This window comes from Anolis sagrei, chromosome 11, assembly GCF_037176765.1.
Source record: "Anolis sagrei isolate rAnoSag1 chromosome 11, rAnoSag1.mat, whole genome shotgun sequence".
Classification (NCBI taxonomy): Eukaryota; Metazoa; Chordata; class Lepidosauria; order Squamata; family Dactyloidae; genus Anolis; species Anolis sagrei.
The window spans coordinates 33,025,732-33,046,709 of record NC_090031.1 but is presented as its reverse complement, the minus strand read 5'-3'; the positions used below and the strand labels follow the sequence as shown (position 1 = coordinate 33,046,709).

Sequence of the window (20,978 nt, the reverse complement as noted above, 5' to 3'; positions counted from 1 at the left end):
CAGGGGACTGATGTGGTGGTCATAGCGTACGTATGTCTCGGTCAAGGCTGAGAGAAGGGGACACGGGAGCCATGTTGGGAAGGAGGTCCCATGGAGGGGGAGGAAGGGAGCCAGGCTCGTTTGCTGGAAATCGGGACACAACGGAGCTTTGGAAACAGATTCCACCTCAACGTGAGGCAGAACCTCCAGATGGTATACACTGTGGAGCCTGGGGGAGTCTCCTCTGGAGGTTTTTAAACAGGCTGGATGGCCATCTGTTGGGAGGGATTGGATTGTGTCTTCCTTTATGGCAGAATGGGGTTGGACTGGATGAACCTTGGGAGCCCCTTCCAAACCTATGAATCAGTGTTTCAGAAGGGTGAATCCAGCTGATTCACAGTAGGATTGAGGACATTGCTTGGGGGAGACCCCAACAGGCCAGGTCTAGGAGTGAGGAAGGTTATGGGGCTCGGGAGACCGTAAAGGGCTGAAGTCCAACATAACAACAAAGTATGTCGTCCATTCTTTCCACCCTTCTCTCTCACTGCTTTTGGAGTGTACCAAAAAGCATAAGGTGTCCCACTAACTTAGAATGTCTGGCTACTCTAATAATAATAATAATTATCATCATCATCTTTATACCCCACCACCATCTCCCCAACGGGGACTCGGAGCAGCTTACATGGGGCCGAGACCGGACAACATATTACAGCAAAAATAAAACCAAAACATAAGCAACAAGCAACAGCATCAAATTACATTAACAAACAAAAAAAACCCCAACAAAAACATGAATGCAGTAACAAAATAACTAAATGAATTCAAGTCTTCAGTAGAGTTTTGCTCATCCGACCTTTGCTTATCCGACATTCCGTCTTATCCGACGCCCCTTTTTCCTCCAGCATTTCCCCTTCAATTAAAGGAGCGGTCCCCAACTCTCTCTCCATTCCCAATAAGTGAAAAAGGCAAGACATGGAGGAGAAGGAGGAAAGGGGGAAAAGAGGCAGGACCAGAAGCAGAAACATCCTCCTTCCTCCCCTCTATGATTTCCACGCTCCTCTTCTGCATCCAGGCACTTCCTGCTGGGCCCTCTAGTCCCGGGGCATTGCCTTGCCTTAACTCTTTGAGTCCCTGTTGTTAGTATTCTAGGTGTCTACCGCCACGTCAGATGGGTAACGGTAGGAGACTCAGTATTATCCGACATTTTCATATATCCGACATTCCGCCTTACCCGACGCTTCTCTTTTCCTCCTGCATTTCCCCTTCAATTACAGGAGCGGTTCCCAACTCTCTCGCCATTCCCAATAAGTGGAAAAGGCAAGACACAGAGGAGAGAGGAGGAAAGGGGGAAAAGAGGCAGGACCGGAAGCAGAAACATCCTCTTTCCTTCCCTCTCTGTTTTCCACACTCCTCTTCCGCATCCAGGCAATTCCTGCTGGGTCCATCAAGCCCCGGGGCGATGCCTTGCCTTAACTCTTTGATTCCCTGTTGTTAGTATTCGAGGTGTTTAGCGCTGCATCAGACGGGTAACAGTAGGAGACTCCGTATCATCCGACATTTTTGTTTATCTGACATTCCGTCTTATCTGACGCTTCTCTTTTCCTCCAGCATTTCCCCTTCAGTTAAAGGAGTGCTCCCCAACTCTCTCTCCATCCCCAATAAGTGAAAAAAGGCAAGACAAAGAGGAAGGGGGAGGAAAAGGGGGGGAAAGGCAGGACCAGAAGGGGAAGCTTCCGCCCTCGTTTTATGATTTCCCTGTTCCTCTTCCACATCCGGGCACTTCCTGCTGGGCCCCTCTAGCCCTGGGGCCTTGCCTTAACTCTTTGAGTCCATGTGGTTAGTATTCTAGGTATCTAGCGTTGCATCGGACGGGTAACAGTAGAAGACTCTATATTATCTGACATTTTCATTTATCCGACACTCCGTCTTATCCGACGCTTCCCTTTTGCTCCAGTGTTTCCCCATCACTTAAAGGAGACCTCCCCAACTCTCTCTCCATTCCCAATAACTGAAAAAAGGAAAGATGAGGAGGAGGAAGAAAGGGGGAAAAGAGGCAGGACCAGAAGTGGAAGCATCCTCTGTCCTTTTATGATTTCCCCTCTCCTCTTCCAGATCCAGGCACTTCCTGCTGGGCCCTCTAACCCCGGGGCATTGCCTTTCCTTAACTCTTGGAGTCTCTGTTGTTAGTATTCTAGGTGTCTAGCGCTGTGTCGGACGGGTAACAGTAAGAGACTCCCTATTATCAGCCATTTTCGTTTATCCGACATTCTGCCAGCCTGTTTATGTCGGATAAGTGAGATCCAAGAGTATTGAAGGAACGAGCAGAAGTCATTTCAGAACCATTTGAGAACCACCTCCGAGGAAGCTTGTGATAGATGCAGGTGAAACGTCAGGAGAGAATGCATCTAGTCTAGAATTTGGCCATATAGCCCGAAAAAACCTACCACAACCCATTTGAGTATCCCATCAGACTGGAGGAGGGCAAGTGTGGTCCCAATCTTCAGAGGGGACCCAAACAATGACCAATGTCCAATTAGCTTGACATCAAGACCAGGAAAGACCCTCGAGCAGATCTTGAAGGAGGTCGTCTGCAATCCCTTAGGAAGGAATGCTGTGATTACTCAAAGTCAACATGGATTTTGGGAAAACACAAGTCATGCCAGACTCATCTCTTGTTTCGATAGAGTTACAAGCTTGGTAGATGCAGGGAATGCCGTGGATGGAGCAGATCTTGATTTCAGGAAGGCCTTCGACAAAATCCCCCATGACCTTTGCAAACAAACTAGTCAACTGTGGGCAAGGCAATTCTACTATGACATTCGTGGAGTCTCCAGATATCATTGCAGATGTAATTGTCACCTTTATCTTATCAAACATGGAGCTGGAATGGTTCAAAGGTTATCTGCTGTGACGTTTGTATTCCGCAGGCTGAAGTCTCTTGCTTTGTATACATTTCCAGATCAATTCCTTTACGGACCAAGAGATGGAGCCAGTGGGCTTCTTCTCTATTCTTTTCCATTTCCTGACCACTCCCAAGGAATAGATAAGAAATCTTTGTGTGTGTGTATACATATAAAATATATACACACAAACATACATATACATGCACACACACACAAAACATATAATAACTATACATACATATATATAACAGCTATATATACAAACAACACAACATACAAACAACACAACTATATACACATATAACACAACTATATATACATATACAACAGCTATATGTGTGTGTATATTAAATATACACACATGTAACATATGTAAACACAACACAACTATATACACATATACATATATAACAGCTATATGTGTGTATATAAAATATACATACATATACATGCGTATATATACAAACACATAACAAATATATATACACACATGTAACAGCTATATATGCAAATACATATAACACAACTATATACACATATACATATATAACAGTTATATGTGTGTATATAATATATACATACATATAAATGCGTATATATTCAAAGACATATAACAAATATATACACACATGTAACAGCTATATATGCAAACACATATAACAACTATATATTCATATATAACAGCTATATGTGTGTATAAAATATACATACATATACATGCATATATATATATATATATATATACACAAACAGAGCAACTATATATATATACACACACACACACGTAACAGCTATATATACAAACACATATAGCACAACTATGTATACACACACATACTTATATATATAACAGCTATATGTGTGTGTATATATATTAGTTTTATACCCTGCCCTCTCCCTCCTTGAGGGATTCAGAGCAGCTAACATTTGGCAGCAGCTTGATGCCACACACACACACACACATATATACACATACACACACACACACATATAACACTATATATCATAGAATCAAAGAGTTGGAAGAGACCTCATGGGCCATCCAGTCCAACCCCATTCTGCCAAGAAGCAGGAATATTGCACACAACTCTAGGGTTCTATGATAGGGATTTCTAACAGGCTGGATGGCCATCTGTAGGGAAGGATTGGATTGTGCCTTCTTTCTTGGCAGAAGGGGCTTGGGCTGAAGGGCCCTGGGGATCTCTTCCAGCTCTAGAATTTTAATATGTACATACAAACATAGATAAAGGTTTCTCCTTCATTCTAAGTCTAGTTCTGCCTGACTCTGGGGGGTTAGTGCTCATCTCCGTTTCTAAGCTGAGGAGCCGGCATTGTCCATAGACACCTCCTAGGTCATGTGGCCAGCATGACTGCAAGGAGCACCGTTACCTTTCGGTATAAGTGGTTCCTATTGATCTACCCACATTTTCATGTTTTCAAACTGCTAGGTTGGCAGAAGCTGGGGCTAACAGCAGGAGCTCACCCAGCGCCCCGGATTTGAACTGCCAACCTTTCAGTCAGCAAGTTCAGCAGCTCAGCAGTTTAACCCACTCCACCACTGGCAACTAGCAAATCAGAATAGAGGGGGGCGGGACGAAGGAATACAATGCATTCTTGAATGGATTATGGAGTTTAATGTCCACGAGGCTTAACGAGTCCGGAATCGGCCTGCCAGAAAAACCAATCTTATTATCTTGAGATTGGTCTGAGATAAGCATTGATCACTTAATCCAGGTTTTCCTTTTGCGATAAGATAGGGCACAAAGGGGGGTGACTTTGGTGAATGTCTTCAGTGGAAAGGCTTGAAAGAAAAACGGGTCTGGAGGAAAAAGGGCTTTCCGAAGGTCATCTTTCCCCCATTGTTATATGATTAAAAACTCTGCCAAGTGAATATCCTCTTGATGGTCCGACTCCGAAGTCAAGAAAGACATTTCTTTGTTATTTTCCATGCAAGTAATGTTCTAAGATAAGGGTCTTCACAATCGCTAATTGCTTATTTCAGAGGCAGGGCAACTTAGAATCATAGAATCATAGAATCAAAGAGTTGGAAGAGACCTCATGGGCCATCCAGTCCAACCCCCTGCCAAGAAGCAGGAATACCGCACTCAAATCACCCCTGACAGATGGCCATCCAGCCTCTGCTTAAAAGCTTCCAAAGAAGGAGCCTCCACCACACTCCGGGGCAGAGAGTTCCACTGCTGAACGGCTCTCACAGTCAGGAAGTTCTTCCTAATGTTCAGATGGAATCTCCTCTCTTGTAGTTTGAAGCCATTGCTCCATTGCGTCCTAGTCTCCAAGGAAGCAGAAAACTAGCTTGCTCCCTCCTCCCTGTGGCTTCCTCTCACATATTTATACATGGCTATCATATCTCCTCTCAGCCTTCTCTTCTTCAGGCTAAACATGCCCAGTTCCCTAAGCCGTTCCTCATAGGGCTTGTTCTCCAGACCCTTGATCATTTGAGTCGCCCTCCTCTGGACACATTCCAGCTTAGAGTCAATATCTCTCTTGAATTGTGGTGCCCAGAATTGGACACAGTATTCCAGATGTGGTCGAACCAAAGCAGAATAGAGGGGTAGCATTACTTCCCTAGATCTAGACACTAGGCTCCTATTGATGCAGGCCAAAATCCCATTGGCTTTTTTTGCCGCCACATCACATTCCTGGCTCGTGTTTAACTTCTTGTCCACGAGGACTCCAAGATCTTTTTCACACGTACTGCTCTCGAGCCAGGCATTGTCCCCCATTCTGTATCTTTGCATTTCATTTTTTCTGCCAAAGTGGAGTATCTTGCATTTGTCACTGTTGAACTTCATTTTGTTAGTTTTGGCCCATCTCTCTAATCTGTCAAGATCGTTTTGAATTCTGCTCCTGTCCTCTGGACTATTGGCTATCCCTCCCAATTTGGTGTCGTCTGCAAACTTGATGATCATGCCTTCTAGCTCTTCGTCTAAGTCATTAATAAAGATGTTGAACAGGACCGGGCCCAGGACGGAACCCTGCGGCACTCCACTTGTCACTTCTTTCCAAGATGAAGAGGAAGCATTAGTGAACTTCCTTATGTAATTTCCTCAAGGCGAGGGGAAGGGGGCAAAAGGGTCAGGGCACGGTCAGATTCTGGTGTCCTTGTCCTTAGCAAAACTATAAGTTACTATCTCTAATTGGGGGGGGGGGTCATGTTCGGCTTCACATCTGTTGGTAGGGATCGGATTGTGCCTTGCTGCCTGTCAGAGAGGTGTCTGGCTGGGACGTCCCTCTTTGGGATGTCTTCCCTCTCTCTCTCGGATGGCGTGCTCCTCACAAGAGATGCAGTTGCGCATCCTTTTGCACGCTGGCGCATAAGGCCCAAGGAGCGCTTGTGGCTCTTCCCTCCTCCGCTTCCATCCATCCATCTTGTAATTGAATTGCAAGACGTCGCCAGCCCCGGAGCCCGGCAGGTCAAATTGAGATAAATGGCTCCGGCCCAACCGCGCCAGAGGCATCGGCCGGAGGAAGGCAGCTATTCCTGCAGCAAAAATGCATTTTTAGAAAAGGAGGAAGACAGAGACATTACTGTTCTGAAGATCAAGCTAATGTCAAGGTATCTCCAATCTGATATTAGAATGGTAGACTCATTATGACCCATTTAAGGTGGAATCGGGTGTCAAACAAGGGTGTGTCAAACTCTAAAATTACAACAGCAAAACAGCAGAGAGGAAACAACCAGGCACATCTTAACACCTCTCAACAAAAGATTTTCCCAGGCTCAGCCAGGCCTTCAAATGCTAATGAAGGTGGTCAGTTGAAACATTCACACCTAGCTCCAGCAGAGAAGAGCTCTTTGCCCCACCCCAGCCATTCCACACATATATAAACCCATTGTCCTAATTCCAACAGACCTCACTACCTCTGAGGATGCTTGCCATAGATGCAGGCGAAACATCAGGAGAAATGCCTCTAGAACATGGCCCTATAGCTCGGAAAAACCCACAAGAACCTAGTGATTCCAGCCATGAAAGCCTTCGACAATACAAGGGTGTGTTATTATTGGCCCAACCTCATTTCCCATCTTGTTGATGGGAAGCTTCCCACCGGAGTGGAAATCATCTTTCGGACAGACGGCAAACTAACCTCAGCAGACTGAAAGCCAAAACCAAAGTCATAACACCATCTGTTATAGAACTCCAATATGCCAATGATAATGTAGTCTATGCGCATTCAGAAGAAGAAATCTCTCCAATGTGTTCAGTTGCTGATCAATTCCTGTGTTTGCTGTGTACCATAGAAAAGAATAGGAAAGGGTTAAGGGAGAGGCAGTGGGTGGGGGTCATGCAAATTTATTTTATTATTTACTAGCTGTCCCCTGCCACGCATTGCTGTGGCCCACATGGGGGTTCTGTGTGGGAAGGTTTGGCCCAATTCTATCGTTGGTGGGGTTCAGAATGCTCTGTGATTGTAGATGAACTATAAATCCCAGCAACTACAACTCCCAAATGTCAAGATTCTATTTCCCCCAAACTCCACCAGTGTTCACATTTGGGCATATTGAGTATTCGTGTAGAGTTTAGTCCAGATCCATCATTGTTTGAGTCCACAGTGATCTCTGGATGTAGGTGAACTACAACTCCAAAACTCAAGGTCAATGCCCACAAAACCCTTCTAGTGTTTTCTGTTGGTCAGGGAAGTCCTGTGTGCCAAATTTGGTTCAAGTCCATCGTTGGGGAGTTCAGAATGCTCTTTGATTATAGGTGAACTATAAATCCCAGCAACTACATCTCCCAAATGACAAAATCATAATTTTTTGAGTGATGGTCACTCCTTGTGTTGTGAGACGTTTTGTTGCCAAATTTGGTGTGATTTCGTTCATTGGACAGCTAGTGCACATATACAAGGCAAACATTCAATGCCATAGATACACGACATATATAGACAGACACACAGAGGCTATTTAACTTTCCAGCTTCGTGAGAGTATGCTTTGAATTCTGGCCACCGGGGGAGCTGTTGCTTCACCGTCCACTTGTGACGCTGATGGAGTACTTCCTCATTCTTTTGCACCGCTGCTGGAGATTTTTATGGCGTCGTAAATTAGTTAAATTAGCCTCCTAAATTTCCGACTTGACAGATGCAACTGTCTTTCGGGCTGCAAAGGTCAACAGCAGGCTAGACCAATGGTTGGGAGCTTACTCCAACCCGGATTTTAATGCAGCTGACTCCCAACCCGCTGCGTCACAACTTCGTTTAGTTTTCAGATGTTTAAACTTTCCTGTCTCGTTTCCTCTTCCCTTCCTCCTTCATTTGGGTTATTTTTCTCCTCGCTTGGCGGGGATTTGGAGGTCTTAGGCAACCGGCTTAGGAAATATTGGATTTTGCCAAGCTAATAATACTAAATGTTATTGCCTTCCAAGTTTTGATTGCCGAGCTTAAGCGATTTGAGAAGTATCCCCCCACCCCCCCAAATCCAACAATGCACAGTTTAGGGAGGGGAGGGCATTCGCTCACATTTTGCAAGTCCTGAAATTGATCCCGAGCTAATCAGACCGGGAATGATCTTCCTCATCTCGAAAACTTTGCCCGCCATTCCGGTTCATCTTAGTTTAAGACCCATTTGGGAAAGACGTGTCTCGTCCTTTTCTCCTTCTTCGTCCTTCCAAAGAAGAAAGAGGAGGAACGAGGGAAAGAAAGACGGAGGAGGAGGAGGAGGAGGAGAGGAGCCACTTGGAAATGCCAAATGGCAGATGCGGCCAATTTCAAGCCGTCCTTTTCTTCCTGCCAATGAAAAATTCATGAAGGCCCAGCGAGGAGCTGCAGGCCCAACTGCTGGCTTGCGTTTCTCCTCCTTCCCTTTCTCGTTCCATCCTTTTCGGGGCCTGCGTTAAAGTCCAGATGGCTTCCAAGCGGACCAAGGCTTGCCCCCCCCCCCCTTTTCATTCCCCAAAGAGGAAGGGAGACAACCTCTGCACACAAGGAGACGTGCGACATATGTCTGTGTTTTCACTGCCGGTGACCGGCTCCTACTTTTGTTTATGAGGAGGAAAGAAAAATACATACATACACACATACATAGGTGATAGATTCATTTATCTATCATCAATCCATTCATCTATATAGCTATCTCTTCTAGATGGATGGTTGGATGAATGGATTGATGACAGATAGAGAGATACATGATGGATTGATGGATAGACAGATAGATGGATGGATAGATAGATGATAGATTTATCTATCATCAATCCATTCATCCATCCGTCTGTCTGTCTGTCTATCTATCTATTTATCTATCTATCTATTTATCTATCTCTTCTAGATGGATGGTTGGATGAATGGATGGATGATAGATTGATAGATAGACAGATGGATGGATAGATAGATAGATAGATAGATAGATAGAGGTGACATCTCTTGCATTCCTCCTGTAACTTCTGTACTCTCCCTCCTTCTTTCCTTCCTTCCTTCCTTCCATCCTTCCATCCATCCATCTTCTTCCTTCCTTCATTCCTTCCTTCCTTCCTTCCATCTTTTCTTGCATCCTTCCTTCCTTCTTTTTTCCTTCCTTCCTTCTTTTTTCTTTCTTTCCTTCCTTCCTTCTTTTTTCTTCCTTCTTTCCATCCATTCATCCATCCATCTATCCATCCATCCATCCATCCATCCATCCATCGTTTCTTTCCTCCTTTATTCCTTCCTTCCTTCCTTCCTTTTTCCTTCCTTCCTTCCTTCCTTCTTCCTTCTTTTTCCTTTATTCCTTCCTTCTTCCTTCCTTCCTTTCCCCTTCCCTCCCTCCCTGCCTGCCTTCCTTCCTTCTTTCCTTCCTTGCTTCCATCCAGTCATCCATCCTTCGGGCTAAAAGTTTGTAAGCTTTCTTTTTGGGAAGGCATCTCTGAAAAGAGATATACATATAGATGCTGCATAGATAGATAGATAGATAGATAGATAGATAGATAGATAGAGATGTAAGCACATTGCATAGATAAGGGGGTTGGATTGAATGGCCTTTGTGGTCTCCTTCCAACTCTAGGATTCCATGTATTTTTAAGAGAGGCTGGATGGCCATCTGTTGGGAGGGATCGGGTGGTTCTTTACACTGTGGGATCGGACTGGATGGTCTTTGGGGTCTCCTCCTGACTCTAGGACCCTATAATTCTAATGCGTTTAGATAGATAGACTGATATATAGACTGATAGATAGACTGATAGATAGACTGATAGATAGACAACTAGGTAATGGTAAAGGTTGTCCCCTGACATTAAGTCCAGTCATGTCCGACTCTGGGGGTTGGTGCTCATCTCCATTTCTAAGCCAAAGAGCTGGCGTTGTCCATAGACACCTCCAAAGTCATGTGACCAGCATGACTGCAAGGAGCAACGTTACCTTGCCACCGGAGTGGGACCTATTGATCTACTCACATTTGCATGTTTCCGAACTGCTAGGTTGGCAGAAGATAGGAGATAGGAAATGTCCAAGCGGTCAGCGAGTCCCGAGGGCCTGCAAGCCGGCCAATTCTATTGTCTTTGATTGGTGGCAATAAGCGTTGATGTCTGGCAAGCCTGCCAAAATCCGGATTTTCCTCGTGCTGAGGTATGGGAATAATGAGGCAGTATTGGCTGGGGTTTCGGTGGAGGAAGAGTTGAATGAGTGACAGATCAGGACGAAGTGTGGCTTTCCGAAGGCCCTTTGTCCCATTGAGATATAATCATTAGTGCCAAGTGACCGTCTCCGCTGGGAGGACCAACTCTGAGCCCCAAAGGTCCTGATCCATAGTTATTGTCCATGCAAAAAGTGTCTTTAGATAAGGTTCTTTTCAACTTAGGATTTCCTCCTTTCCACAGTCACAGAGGGTGGTTTCTTATATTTTTATACATTTTTCAATAAAAGGGAATAGGGCAAAAGGGTCAGACAAAGGTCAGATACAGAGGGAGAAAATACAGAAATCATAATATAGAAAACATACCCACTTATCTCTCCCACCAGAGTCTCATAGGAGTTCTAGAGAGCACATAAGTGTAAAGGGAGGTGGCTTCTCAGGAATAAATGTGTTACCTTCTGCTATATATGAAACATAGGGCATGAAACCTTGATTAAATGTACACACTATCTAACAGGGGAAGGGTCCTTGTTGTTGTTGTTGTTGTTAGTGTCTTGGCAAATTGACCAAAGCTAAACCCTTATTATCCAGTCTGGTGTCCTTGTCCATGATATGTATTTTTATGAGAGGCTGGATGGTCATCTGTCGGGAGGGTTTGGGTGGTGCCTTCCACTGTGGGATTGGACTGGATGGCCTTTGTGGTCTCCTTCCAACTCTAGGATCCTATGGTTCTAATGCATTTAGATAGACAGACAGATGTATTTTAATAGAGGCTGGTTGGCCTTTGGGGTCCCCTTCTGTGATATGTATTTTTAAGAGAGGCTGGATGGCCATCTACTGTGAGATCGGACTGGATGGTCTTTGAGGTCTCCTTCTGACTCTAGGACCCTATGATTCTAATGTGTTTAGATACATACATACATACATACATACATTTTTAATAGAGGCTGGATGGCCTTTGAGGTCTCCTTCTATGGTATGTATTTTTAAGAGAGGCTGGATGGCCATCTTTCAGGAGGGTTCGGGTGGTGCCTTCCACCATGGGATCGGACTGGATGGTCTTTGGGGTCTCCTTCTGACTCTAGGACCCTATGATTCTAATGTGTTTACATACATACATACATACATACATACATGCATACATTTTTAATAGAGGCTGGATGGCCTTTGGGGTCTCCTTCTATGATATGTATTTTTAAGAGAGGCTGGATGGCCATCTATCAGGAGGGTTTGGGTGGTGCCTTCTACTGTGGGATCGGACTGGAAGGTCTTTGGGGTCTCCTTTTGACTCTAGGACCCTATGATTCTAATGCATTTAGGTAGGTAGGTAGATAGAAGTATTTTAAGAGAGGCTGGATGGCCTTTGGGGTCCCCTCTATGATATGTATTTTTAAGTGAGGCTGGATGTCCTTTGGGGTCCCCTTGCGACTCTAAGATTCCATGATATGTATTTTTAAGAGAGGCTGGATGGCCATCTGTCAGGAGGGATCGGGTGGTGCCTTCCACTGTGGGATTGGACTGGAAGGTCTTTGGAGTCTCCTTCTGACTAGGACCCTATGATTCTAATGTGTTTACATAGATAGATAGTTGGATAGATAGGTAGGTAGGTAGGTAGATGGATAGATAGGTAGGTAGGTAGACAGGTAGGTAGGTAGACAGGTAGGTAGATAGATAGGTAGGTAGATAGGTAGATACATAGATAGGTAGGTAGATAGAGAGACAAAGATAGACAGATAGATTGATAGGTAGATAGATAGATGATAGATAGATAGACAGACAGATAGATAGACAGATAGATTGATAGGTAGATAGATAGATAGATAGATAGACAGGCAGGCAGGCAGGCAGATAGATAGATAGATAGATAGATAGATAGATAGATAGATAGATATAGGTAGGTAGGTAGATAGGTTGATAGATAGGTAGATAGGTAGATAGATAGACAGATAGATAGGTTGATAGATAGGTAGACAGACAGACAGACAGATAGGTAGATAGGTAGGTAGGTAGGTAGATAGGTAGATAGATAGGTAGATAGATAGGTAGGTAGGTAGATAGATAGGTATGGCCTTTGTGGTCCCCTTCCGACTCTATGATCCTATGATTCTAATGTGTTTAGATACATACATGCATACATACATACATATATACATTTTTAATAGAGGCTGGATGTCCTTTGGGGTCCCCTTCCCACTCTAGTATTCCATGATATGTATTTTTACGAGAGGCTGGATGGCCATCTGTCGGGAGGGTTCGGGTGGTGCCTTCCACTGTGGGATCAGACTGGGGTCTCCTTTTGACTCTAGGACCCTATGATTCTAATGCATTTAGGTAGGTAGATAGATAGATGTATTTTAAGAGAGGCTGGGTGGCCTTTGGGGTCCCCTTCTATGATATGTATTTTTAAGTGAGGCTGGATGTCCTTTGGGGTCCCCTTCCAACTCTAGGATTCCATGATATGTATTTTGGTACGGCCATCTGTCGGGAAGGATCGAGTGTTGCCTTTCTGCTTGGGCCTCCCTCACTCCCCCCCCCTTCCCTGCGTCTGTCTATCTCTCTCTCATACTCCTTGCCTTTCCTTTCCTTCTCCGCTCCTGTAGGTGGCGCTGTGGGCGGAAGCGTTGCCGCTCTGCCCTTCCCCGGGAGGGCCCCCTCTCGCTGCTCCGTCGCTGTCCAGCATTTCAGCAAGCTGCACTGGGGAGGGGGCCCAAGGCAGGAGGAGGCAAAGCCAAGGGAGGAAGCCAGCCAGCCAGCCTTGGGGTCCACCAAGAGGAAGATCTGGGAGGCTGGAGCCACCAGCCAGGGAGAAGAAGAAGACCAGGTAAGGAGCCTCCTTCCCTAGGAGTATTATTATTATTATTATTGCATTTTGCATTTATTTATTTATTTATTATTTGGGGGTTTTTTTGCACAATGGCCTATCAAAGCAGCAGGGCTTGGCAAGCCCTCTCTCTATATATTTATACACACACATATATACATACATACACACACACATATATATTGTGTAGCCTGATATTGCGGAATGGAGAAGGAGGGAGGGGGCTCAGCTGCAGTCCCATCTGCTGCCTGCCTTTCTCTCTCTCTCTCTCTCTCTCTCTCTCTCTCTTTCTTTCTCTCTTTCTGTTTCTCTCTCTCTCTCTCTTTGGGCTGGGTCTTCTGGGAGGGGAGGGGGGTTTAGAGAGGGAGGGGGCCTTGTTGTTGTCTCTCCAGGGAAGGCAGATGGCTCAGCCCCTCCTTGGCCCTGTTTGGTTGGGCTTTGTAGGTCTAGAGAGAGAGAGATGGAGGGAAAGAGAAATAGATAGATAGATAGATAGATAGATAGATAGATAGATAGAGAGGCATTGTTTTTTTTTTTGAAAGGCTTGGCTTTTGCAGTCCTCTTCCATTGGAAGGAGGGGAAGTAGTCCCCTCCCTTCTCCATTTTCCTCTTCTTCTTTCTTCTCCTCTTTCTCTTTCCCACTTCCTCCTGCTCTTCTCCTTCCTTCTTCCTCTTCTCCCTCCCTTTAGTTTCTTTCTCTTTTTCTTACATCTTCTTCCTCCTCCTCCTCTTCCTCCTCCTCCTCCTCCTCCTCCTCTTCTTCTTCTTCTTCTTCCATCATCTGCCTGTACTTCCTCTGCCTCCTACTTTTCTTCCTCCTCAGCCTTCTCCTTCTCCTCCTTCCCTTTCTTGTCTTTCTCTTCCCAAACTTCCTTCTTCTTTCTTCTTCGTTCTCTTCCTCCTTTTTCATTCTCTTCCTCCTTAATTCTTCCTCCTCAATTCTTCCTCCTCCTCTTCCTCTTTTTCTTCCTCCTCCATTCTTCCTCCTCCTCTTCTTCCTCTTCCTCTTCCTCCTCTTCTTCTTTTCCTCCTCTTCTCATTTCATCATCTGCCTGCACTTACTCTGCCTCCTACTTTTCTTCCTCTTCAGTCTTCTCCTTCTCCTCCTTCCCTTTCTTGCCCTTCTCTTCCCAAACCTCCTCCTTCTCTTCCTTCTTTTTCATTCTCTTCCTCCTTTTCCTCCTCCTCCTCCATTCCTCCTCCTCCTCCTCTTCTTCTTCCCTTCTCCTTTCATCATCTGCCTGTACTTCCTCTGCCTCCTACTTTTCTTCCTCCTCAGCCTTCTCCTTCTCCTCCTTCCCTTTCCTTGTCTTTCTCTTCCCAAACTTCCTCCTTCTCTCCTTTCTTCTTCGTTCTCTTCCTCCTTTTTCATTCTCTTCCTCTCTTTCTCTTCCCAAACTTCCTCCTTCTCTCCTTTCTTCGTTCTCTTCCTCCTTTTTCATTCTCTTCCTCCTTTTCTTCCTCCTCAGCCTTCTCCTTCTCCTCCTTCCCTTTCTTGTATTTCTCTTTCCAAACTTCTTCCTTCTCTCCTTTCTTCTTCGTTCTCTTCCTCCTTTTTCATTCTCTTCCTCTTTTTCTCTTCCCACACTTTCTCCTTCTTTCCTTTCTTCGTTCTCTTCCTCCTTTTTCATTCTCTTCCTCCTTTTCTTCCTCCTCAGCCTTCTCCTTCCTTTTCTTGTCTTTCTCTTCCCAAACTTCCTCCTTCTCCTCTTTCTTCTTCATTCTCGTCCTCCTTTTTCATTCTCTTCCTCCTTTTCTTCCTCCTCCATTCTTCCACCTCCTCCTCTTCTTCTTCTCTTCTCCTTTCATCACCTCCCTGCACTTCTTCTGCCTCCTACTTTTCTTCCTCCTCCTCTTCTTCTTCCTCTTCTTCTCCTTCTCCTTCTCCTTCTTCTCTTCTCCTTTCATTATCTGCGTGCACTTCCTCTGCCTCCTACTTTTCTACCTCCTCAGCCTTCTCCTTCTCCTCCTCCCCTTTCTTGTCTTTCTCTTCCCAAACTTCCTCCTTCTCTTCTTTCTTCTTCATTCTCTTCCTCTTTTTTCATTCTCTTCCTCCTTTTCTTCCTCCTCAGCCTTCTCCTTCTCCTCCTTCCCTTTCTTGTCTTTCTCTTCTCAAACTTCCTCCTTCTCTCCTTTCTTCTTCGTTCTCTTCCTCCTTTTTCATTCTCTTCCTCCTTTTCTTCCTCCTCGGCCTTCTCCTTCCCTTTCTTGTCTTTCTCTTCCCAAACTTCCTCCTTCTCTTCTTTTTTCTTCATTCTCTTCCTCCTTTTTCATTCCCTTCCTCCTTTCTTCCTCCATTCTTCCTCTTCCTCCTGTTCCACTTCTTCTTCTTCTTCTTTTCTCCTTTCATCATCTGCCTGCACTTCCTCTGCCTCCTACTTTTCTTCCTCAGTTTTCTCCTTCTCCTCCTTCCTTTTCTTGTCTTTCTCTTCCCAAACTTCCTCCTTCTCTTCTTTCTTCTTCATTCTCTTCCTCCTTTTTCATTCTCTTCCTCCTTAATTCTTCCTCCTCCTCTTCCTCCTTTTCTTCCTCCTCCATTCTGTCTCCTCCTCCTCCTCCTCCTCTTCTTCTTCTTTTCTCCTTTCATCATCCGCCTGCGCTTCCTCTGCCTCCTACTTTTCTTCCTCCTCAGCCTTCTCCTTCTCCTCCTTCCCGTTCTTGTCTTTCTCTTCCCAAACTTCCTCCCTCTCTTCTTTCTTCGTTCTCTTCTTCCTTTTTCATTCTCTTCCTCCTTTTCTTCCTCCTCCTCTTCCTCCTTTTCTTTCTCCTCCATTCCTCCTCCTCCTCCTCCTCCTCCTCCTCCTCCTCCTTAGCCGCTTTGAGTCTTTAGGAGAGGAAAGTGGGGGTAATTATTATATTAATAAATATATTAAATCATTCTTCCTCTTCAACTTTTTTTACTCTTCCTCTCCCTCCTCCTTGTCCCCTTTCTTCTATTTATTACTTCTCCTCTTCTTCCTCTAGCTTTTCTTTCTCCCTCCTTAGTTTCCTCGAGTCTCCTTTAGAAGAGGAAATCAGCATAGTTATAAATATCGTAGTAATAGTGACAATAATTCCTCCACCTCCTCTTCTTCCTCCTCTTTCTTTTCCTCCTTCCTCTTCTCCTTCTTCGTCTTTTTCCATTTCTTCCTCCTCCTCGTCTGCATTCTCTTCCTCCTCTTCTTCCTCTCCTTTCTCATTCCTCCTCTTATACCTCTTCCTCCTCTGCTCCTTCTTTCTTTTCCCTCTCTTCCTCCTCCCTCTCTTCTTTCTCAATCCTCCTCTTCTTCTTCCTCCTCCACGTCTTTCTCTTCCTCCTCTTCTTTCTCATTTGTCCTCTTCCTTTTCCTCTTCCCTCTCTTCTTCTTTTTCCTCCTCTTTCTCTCCCTCCTCCTTCTCTTCTTTCTCATTCATCCTCCTTCCTCTTCCCTCTCTTCCTCTTCCTCCTCCTCTTCTTCATCCTCGTCCTCTTTCTCTTCCTCCTCTTTTCCCTCTTTTCCTTCTCATTTGTCTTCTCCTCCTCCTTCTTTCTCTTCCTCCTGTTCCTCTTCTCACTCTTCCTCCTCCTCTTCCCCCTCCTTCTCTTCTCATTCATCCTCCTTCCTCTTCCCTCTCTTCCTTTTCTTTCTCCTCTTCCTCCTCCTCTTTCTTGTCCTCCCTCTTTTTCTTCTCATTCCTCTCCTCCTCCTCCTTTCTCTTCCTCCTATTCCTCTTCCCACTCTTCCTCCTCCTTCTCTTCTTTCTCATTCCTCCTCTTCTTCCTCCTCCTCCTCTCTTTTTCTTCTTCTTTTCTCCCCAATTATTTCAACGAATGCATGCAAAGCCAAAAGTAACCCACCCAGATGGAAGAAGGCAGATTTTTTTTTGCACAGACAGGCAGGAAGAGGAAGGCCGCGTTTCCTTTCCAATTTGGGTTTGGGGCCGAGGAGGAAACAAAACACCTTCTTCCTCTGAGGTCGTCTTCCCCTCCAAATCTGGCCTTCCAGGAGCAAAAGAGAGCGACATCGACTGATTGATTCCCTTGTCCATGTATCTGTTCTGCCGACGGTGTGACAAGGGAAGGGAGAGAATCCCATCTGTCTTATGAAGGATTATTTGGGACAAGAGAAGGAAGGTCAGATAGTATATTGTGAAATATGCATTTCAAATGGGAATGTCCTCTGGATCCACGCTGGGATTTAATATAATTGTACTTTATTTTGAGACATCATATTCATATTATTTCATAGCAACACTCCAATATTAATATTAAATATATATATATATATATATATATATATATATTAATATATTATTAATGTTATTATTAATAATAATTGTCATTGTTTCTCAAAATGGGCAATATTATTATTAATATTAAATTATTAATATTATTATTAATATTATATATATAATTGTCATTATTTCACAAAAGTGGGGAATATAATAATAATAATAATAATAATAATGCCATTATTTCTCACAACTGGGGAAATATTTTTTGCCTCTTCCTGTCTCCCCGTCATTTCTAATAGCCTTAGCACTTGGGATGCCTAGTCCTTAATGTAGGCCCTGAGGTCCAATCTGGCCCTTCTGGGTTTCCCCTCAAGGCCACGCCCCCTTCCCTGTGACATCATCCCTGGGGGAAGCCCTCTCATTATCATTCCTGTGAATTTTCCATGAACAGTTTGCTTTCCATTCCATAAAAAGTCCATCGTGCTCCATCCCAAATTGCTGATGAGGATTCACGAAGGGATTGAAGTAGAGCCACCTTGTATAGGAGCAGTCAACCCTTGTGTCGGAATTTGTGGAACAATTTGGGAATGAGTTGCTTTTTTGGGGGGGAGTAACTAGATGGAATTGAGTTACTTCCCCCACCCACCCTTCCCCTTTAGTGGTGACAATGTACAATTATTGAGTGGAACATGGAAATGATTATTGGACGGTAACTCATTACTGGGATTAGCTTGGATTACAAAAGGAGTCTCCTCCTCTAGAGGCGTTTAAGCAGAGTCCGGGTGGCCATCTGTCGGGAGGGATTGGGCAGTGTCTTCCTGCATTGCAGGGGGTTGGACAGGATGGTTCTTGTGGTCCCAACTCTAGGAATCTATCTATCTATCTATCTATCTATCTATCTATCTATCTATCTATCTATCTCTTAGAGTAGGACTGGATGGTCCTTGGGGTCTCGACTCTAGGATCCTCTCTCTCTCTCTCTCTCTCTCTCTAAGTCTTAAGACTTGGACTGGGTGGTCCTTGGGGTCCCAACTCAAGGATTCTATCTATCTATCTATCTATCTATCTATCTATATCTTAAGAGTTGGACTGGATGGTCCTTGGGGTCCCAACTAGGATTCTATCTATCTATCTATCTATCTATCTATCTATCTATCTCTTAAGGGTTGGACTAGATGGTCCTTAGGGTCACCTTCCTACTCCAGGATTCTGTTATTCTATCTATCTATCTATCTATCTATGTCTTAAGAGTTGGACTGGATGGTCCTTGGGGTCTCAACTCTAGGATTCTGTCTGTCTATCTATCTGTCTATCTATCTATCTATCTATCTCTTAAGGGTTGGACTAGATGGTCCTTAGGGTCTCCTTCCAACACTAGGATTCTGTCTATCTGTCTATCTATCTATCCATCCATCCATCCATCCATCCATGTCTTAAGAGTTGGAATGGATGGTCCTTGGGGTCTCAACTCTAGGATTCTATCCACCTCTCTATCTATGTCTTAAGGGTTGGACTAGATGGCCCTTAGTGTCACCTTCCAACTCTATGTCTCTGTTATTCTATTTGTCTGTCTACCTATCCATCCATCCATCCATCCATCTATGTCTTAAGAGTTGGGCTGGAGGGTCCTTGGGGTCCCAGCTCTAGGAATCTATCTATCTATCTATCTATCTATCTATCTATCTATCTTTTAAAGGTTGAACTATATGGTCCTTAGGGTTACCTTCCAACTCTAGGATTCTGTTAGCCTGTCTGTCTGTCTGTCTGTCTGTCTACCTATCTATCTATCTATCTATCTATCTATCTCTTAAGGGTTGGACTGGATGATCCTTGCAGTCCCAACTCCAGGATTCTATCTATCTATCTATTGATCTATCTATCCATCCATCTCTCTATCTATCTCTTGAGGGTTGGACTAGACAGTCCTTAAGGTCACCTTCCAACTCTAGGATTCTTTTAATCTCTCTATCTATCTATCTATCTCTCTATCTATCTATCTATCTATCTACCTATCTCTTAAGATGGTCCTTAGGGCCCCAAATCTTGGATTCTATTTATCTATCTATCTGTCTGTCTGTCTATCTATCTATCTCTTAAGTTGGAATAGATGGTCCTCATCCCTCCCTCCAACTCTAGGATTACATTCTATGTATCTATGTATCTATGGACTGGAAGGTCCTTGGGGTCTCAACTCTAGGATTCTATCTATCTATCTATCTATCTATCTATCTATCTATCTCTTAAGGGTTGGTTTAGATGGTCCTTAGGGTCACCTTCCAACTCTATCTATCTATCTATCTATCTATCTATCTATCTTTTAAAGGTTGAACTATATGGTCCTTAGGGTTACCTTCCAACTCTAGGATTCTGTTAGCCTGTCTGTCTGTCTGTCTGTCTGTCTGTCTACCTATCTATCTATCTATCTATCTATCTATCTCTTAAGGGTTGGACTGGATGATCCTTGCAGTCCCAACTCCAGGATTCTATCTATCTATCTATTGATCTATCTATCCATCCATCTCTCTATCTATCTCTTGAGGGTTGGACTAGACAGTCCTTAAGGTCACCTTCCAACTCTAGGATTCTTTTAATCTCTCTATCTATCTATCTATCTCTCTATCTATCTATCTATCTATCTACCTATCTCTTAAGATGGTCCTTAGGGCCCCAAATCTTGGATTCTATTTATCTATCTATCTGTCTGTCTGTCTATCTATCTATCTCTTAAGTTGGAATAGATGGTCCTCATCCCTCCCTCCAACTCTAGGATTACATTCTATGTATCTATGTATCTATGGACTGGAAGGTCCTTGGGGTCTCAACTCTAGGATTCTATCTATCTATCTATCTATCTATCTATCTCTTAAGGGTTGGTTTAGATGGTCCTTAGGGTCACCTTCCAACTCTATCTATCTATCTATCTATCTATCTATCTATCTATCTCTTAAGGGTTGGACTGGATGATCCTTAGGGTCCCCTTCCAGCTCTCGGATTCCGTTATTCTATCTGTCTGTCTGTCAATCTAGTTATCTCTGCAACATCTTTTGCCTTTTAACCAGAATTTACAGGATGCATTTCTTATATTTTTCAATGCGGCCATCATAGAAAAGCATGTCCAAAGAGTCCAAAATAATAATGTGTTGTTGTTGTTGTTGTTGTTGTTGTTGTTGTTGTTGTTGCTGCTGCTGTCAACAATGTGAGCATATGACAGGTAGGAAGAGAAATCATAGAATCTGAAGGTTGGAAGAGACCCCAAGGGCCGTCTAGTCCAACCCCCTTCTCTCTTCATTCACAATCAAAAACAGCCTGACAGATGGCCATCCAGCTTCTGTTTCAAAGCCTCCAAGGAAGGAGGTTGTGCTGGGCTCTGGAAGGTCTAATGCCAATGCATTAATGCCAGTGCCTGCCTGTGATTGGCATGGAGTTGGGCAGGCAAGGCTTTCCGAGGGATTATCACGAGACGTTTCAGCGGGAAGGCCGTCCTTCAGTGGCCACGATCGTCACCGCCGAAACAGATGGTGGGG

The 20,978-nt window shown here is 44.2% G+C and overlaps 1 protein-coding gene across 2 annotated transcripts in view; it reads left to right on the top strand.

The window, feature by feature from the left end:
* Positions 1-13,069: 13,069 nt before the first annotated feature.
* SRRM3 (serine/arginine repetitive matrix 3) overlaps positions 13,070-20,978 on the top strand; it is an 84,831-nt gene continuing 76,922 nt past the window's right edge. The window contains exon 1 of one of the 2 annotated variants that reach the window (XM_067472165.1): positions 13,070-13,260. The gene's annotated coding sequence lies outside the window, so the exon portion shown is untranslated. Of the gene's footprint in view, positions 13,261-17,032; positions 17,354-20,978 lie in introns of those variants that run through there. The other variant, XM_067472167.1, reaches the window with a different exon arrangement.